We start from the raw sequence: 5,287 nt of genomic DNA on the forward strand, positions 1-5,287 counted from the left end.
CAATTGGTGTGGGAAATAAGGCCAAATTGGGCCTGAATGGTAGTCGAGTGAGTTTGTTGGGTGGTGGTGGCTGGATGGTGAGGGTGATGGTGGGGTGAAATAAAAATGAAGGGCAAAATGATAATTGCACAAGTCAAAATTTAAAATTAATTTATAGTGTTAGTTTAAGGGTGGGAATGTGAAATAAATGGAATCAAGGATATGAACTTGGGATTTGGCTAAACTTGTCGTTTGCTCTTTCCAAATACTGAAGGTTTGTTTAAAGGAGTCCATTAAACATTTGCAAAATTGGTTGATTGTGTTCGTTAATGCTTGCAGGAATGGTCATTTAACATCAACACAATATTAAGCATGAGCAAAAAGTAAAGCACTCAAGGATTTTTACATGGTTTGGCTAACAGCCTACATCCATGAGATCATGTCTAGATGAAGCAAATCAACTATAACAAACATGTTCTAGGTCAATACAGAGTTGAAATCAAGTATAACGATTGTAAACAACTCTTTGTTCTACAAGACTCTGACTCCATGCACCCTCTAATTGCTCCAACATTCTTCCATAGGTTGCTTGAGTCTAAGAAACCATCTAGACAGCTTAAGCTCCATTCAAGCTTCAATGATTAAAATCAACTTTAAGCTCCACAGCTTAAACTACCTTCAAGCTTTCAACAAAAGAACCGTGTTCCAACAAAAACACTCAAACAAGATATGAGAATATTAAAGATTAAACAACAAAAGGAACCTAAGAAAATGAATAAACTCTCTAAGAATTTTCAGATAACAATTAATGGAATATTGAGGTTTGAGGAAAACGCAAGGAAGAAGAAGATATTATATAACCCTTACTCAACAAGCTCCTAGCACACTCAACCGGCAAAGGCTGATACTTGTTGGACTATTTTAGGAAAGATCTTAACAACTCTGTTGGGCTCCTTTTGAAAAAGCATAAACAACTATCCTAGACCACTTCTGAAAAATCAGACACATGTAAATGGACCTTTCATATAGATTTCAGAATTGGAAAATATCTTAACAAGTTATGAAAACATGACACCTATGCTAAGAGATCTGATTAGAAAAATGTTTATTGCCATAGACGTGGCCGTTAACAGCCATCAATCTAGCCATTTTCAGCAGATATTTGGCTCGAAATGGCCATATCAGCACACGACGACCATTTTTGGCCTTTTGTGCGTCGTTCTGGCTGCAGCGACGGTTGCCGGTGGAGGTGGGTGGGGTGGTGTCTTGGGTGGGCTGCAATTTGTTTTGAATTCAAGGGTAATTTTGTTCAAAAAGTTAATTAATTGGGGTGAAATAGTACAAGCCATATTCATGTAATTAAATTTAAAAATAAGGGTATTATTGTCCTAAAATTTTATTAATAAGGGATAGAGTTTAACAAAAATAGATAACATTGATAATCTTAAAATACCTAAGAAAATAGAGATAATTAGATTACCTCCAAGATTACCAATAGTAACCACTATTGATATTTGGAGATTACTGGTATCTTATATTACTTGACAACCAAACATGACAATCAAGTAATATAAAATGACTTAATCCCAATAATCACAGGTAACCCCTAACCAAACTCCCCCTAAGGATAATATTAGTGATATGTGATAATAATCTCATTTATCACATAATGCCAATAATTACATAAAATTATCAAATTAACTAGCAATTATATTAGTGATAATACGAAATTGAGAAGAGCTTATTATGTAAGTTTAATATCTTTAAGCTAAACTTGGTAATGTTAAATATGCAAAACCAAGAGTTGAATATCCTCAATTTAGAAAGTCAACTTATAAAACTAGCCATTGAATTTGATAACCTAAACTTTACTTCTTATGACCAAGAAAATTAGTGCGAGGATTAACATCATGACCTAACAGTTTTCAGATATGAGATATCTATCCTAGTTACCATAGACACATTTCCTAATTGACTCTTGTAATAAATAGTCAACGTTGAGCTCATTAGATCCTTTACAATTTTGGGGGTAATTATATAACCTATTTTATGAAATTTTTGAGAAACAAAAAAGAGTATGGATGCTTCATTTATAACCAAGTAAAGATAAATAACTATATGGTAGAGGCCGGAAATTCTTTGGCGTAGAATTAAGATTATGGAAGGGCAGGTTATTCCAATCCGATACATGTCAAGAATTCCATACTATTGCATGAGAACATATTCATCTTTGAAGTATTTTATGATTAAGAAGCAATTGCCTCTTATACAGGTTGTGTATTAATCTACTATAAATATATCTTGGATACTGATTTCGTCTTAGGTTTCAATCATAACTTGAAGAGAGTCCTCCAATTACAAGGCCATTATAAACTCAAACTACGAATTAAATTTATGACGGTTGAACTTACTGACGTCAACTCAAATTCATATAGCTAAACATATATATTATACTACAATAAAGGAAGTACAATAAAACTTATATCCGAAAAGAAAGAAATGGAAATAGATATGTAAGACTTCAACATATAGGTTTTGAATTGAAGAGTGAAAAAGACTTGAAGATCATTCAAACGCAGCAATTGGAGGCCTTGCAGGATCAAGCAAAAATATGTCAAGAAGTTGATCAATTATGGAGAACTGAAAATCTGAATATAACTTCGAAGCGTCAACGTCATTCTTATCAAGTCTAAACCTCATCGTTTCACCTTTTACAAATATGCAGTGCAGAATGGATAATGGTATATTTTCTGGATGCGGTAGGGCTGCAATTAAAACATTGAAGCATTAAATTTAATATGATTGTTAAAAAATTAATGAAAATTGTACCCACAAATAAATCAGACAATTTTAAAATTAAATGCTTAACCTATAGGGTAAATGGAATGAATAAATTGCAGTCAAAGTTCTTACTCTCAGCTTGTTTCACTAAATCTTCCTCTGCAATATGAACCCTTTTGAAAGTACGGCTAGTCTTTTGCTCCCAAAGTGAGATCAATTCAAGCTGTGATATGACATTTGTTTGAGGACGATAAATCACATCTCGATTGCACGTTTTAGGATCATTTGCCACTTTGATTGTGCATATGGTTATATCTTCTTCATAATTTAACACAGTTGCATACAGATGTTAATGCCAAATTAAGGGATAGGTGTAATTACATAGCGAAGAATTCCCCCAGTAGTTATTGTAATAACAAAAATCTCTCTATCATTAAGTTTTTGGTATTAAAGTAAATGATAGAGGGCAATTATGTAAATACTTATTAACCTATCATGTTATAAATTCTAATGGCACACTAAAAGATGGGAGATTTATGTTACTTTTGAAATTTTTAATTAAACCTTAGGGCTTGGAGAAAACCCCTTAATTTTCCTATCTACTTATAGTGAAATTATGATATAATATTTTGTTGAAATAAGTATTACCTTTTGCTCCACCACTTCCGTAGACAAGTATATGGTCTGGTTGGTCAAATGGGCGAAGCAAGAAATTAACGAAGTAAGCGCCAAAGCAATTAGCTAAAACGAAGGTGTAAGGAATCCCAGCTGCTTCTATTGCCCTTCTGATTCTTCTCTTTTTCTCTAGAAAATTGTCAAATGGAGGTAGAGGTCTCACCCTGTCCTCTTCGCATCCAAAATCTGATGGAAGAAACCTCTACCAAAGATAATTAAGCTGGTTATTACTAATTAAATAAAAATTCCTAAATGAAAACCTTGAATCTTAATAAAATAAACCATATATATATTTTTAACGTTACCTTTATATTACCACCAACTTTGATAGCATCTATGATCTTGAATTGGTCAAGAACTTGAGGATAAGCTAGTGCAGATATCACCACGTCCACTTCCCTAATTACACTTACAAGTTTCTCATGTTCATCTAGCTCTCCCTGCATTTTCATTTCTCCTTTTTAACTTACTTAAAAATGAAGTTTCATGTAAATATATGGAATAAAAATAGTGAGGGAGAGGGAGTATTAATTAATTAATTACTTGGACAATGATGACACTGAGGGACTGAAACTCCTTGTGTAGTTGTAGCTTGGAGAGACTGGTTTTCTCCGAGATTGGACGAACATAAACATATATTTTATGGCCTAAAGAAACGCTTGCCTATGTATCCAGTTCTTCCAAATATAAGGATCTTATCTTTTGTTGTTGTTTCAGTACTACCCATTGCCCCTTTTCCACCTTCTCCTTCATCTCCATCTCCTCTCCCTTGTTATATTTATACTTGAATGGAATAATACGCATCTTTTCTCATGAATCCATTCACGTCCGGCTCAAGGGGTAGGCAGGTGAGGCACCTGCCTAGGGTCCCCAAAAATAGGGGCCCAAATTTTTTATAACTTTTTAATATATTACAAAAATAAAAATGGTGTACATTTTTTATGCAAGCCAAGGAGAAAACAAAAAAAAAAAAAAAACCAAAAAGACCCAAATTTATTATAATTTTCTTACATATATTCCCACCCAAAATTTGATAAAATAGTAAGTGTGTAACTCTAGTTTCATATATTCCAATTTACACCCCTAAATTAACACATTAAATTTCTTTTAGCAATAAAAGACTAAAATAGTCATTTACATGTCTCAAATTACTCAGCCCCAATTCCATCCCAAATTTGGACATTCACATAAATTATCTCCACCCTTCTTTCACTACCAGCCATTTGGAGTTGATTCCCATCAATTTTCTCACCAAAATTGACTGGAATCATCACTTTATCATTTTCCCAAGTGTTTTTCCAGCCTTGATAGCCCTTGATTTAACCGATTTTCTACGAATCTCATAACCCAACTCCACCATGCACAACAGCCATTTTTGACCTTTTCAGTATGTACTAGCGTTGTTGGCCTTCCCTGACACCACCATCTTCCTCCTCTCAACCCTCTCACCAAAATCCCTATCATAACTCATTCGTTTACTCCGTCAAATCGCCGGCCATCGATACCTTTTGGGTTGCGACTTCTCAAGCCTTTTCTAGCCAATCCAGGCATTGGAAATTACCTATTTCACCACCCATCACTTCTCCAACATTTACTCTCCAAAACCCCCCACCAACCTGACCCAGTTAGCCTGCCGATCGCCGTCCACCCCTCTTAGCGAATTTACATCTCAAAAGACAAGAAAATAAATTTGATATATTTTTTTAATATATGCTTATATTATTAGAAGGCCCCAAAAGTAATTCTGGCCTAAGATCATAAATGTTCTTGAGACGGCCCTGAATCCATTGCCCCACTTGTTTTGTCTTATATGCCACCATTTCTTTTAAATGTTCTGGCAGTTTTATATTGT

The 5,287-nt window shown here is 34.2% G+C and overlaps 1 pseudogene; it reads right to left on the reverse strand.

The window, feature by feature from the left end:
* Positions 1-2,544: 2,544 nt before the first annotated feature.
* LOC116125877 lies at positions 2,545-4,162 on the reverse strand (annotated as a pseudogene).
* Between the last annotated feature and the right edge of the window lie 1,125 nt (positions 4,163-5,287).

The sequence above is a fragment of the Pistacia vera genome, unplaced genomic scaffold (assembly GCF_008641045.1).
Source record: "Pistacia vera cultivar Batoury unplaced genomic scaffold, PisVer_v2 Contig173, whole genome shotgun sequence".
Lineage (NCBI taxonomy): Eukaryota > Viridiplantae > Streptophyta > Magnoliopsida > Sapindales > Anacardiaceae > Pistacia > Pistacia vera.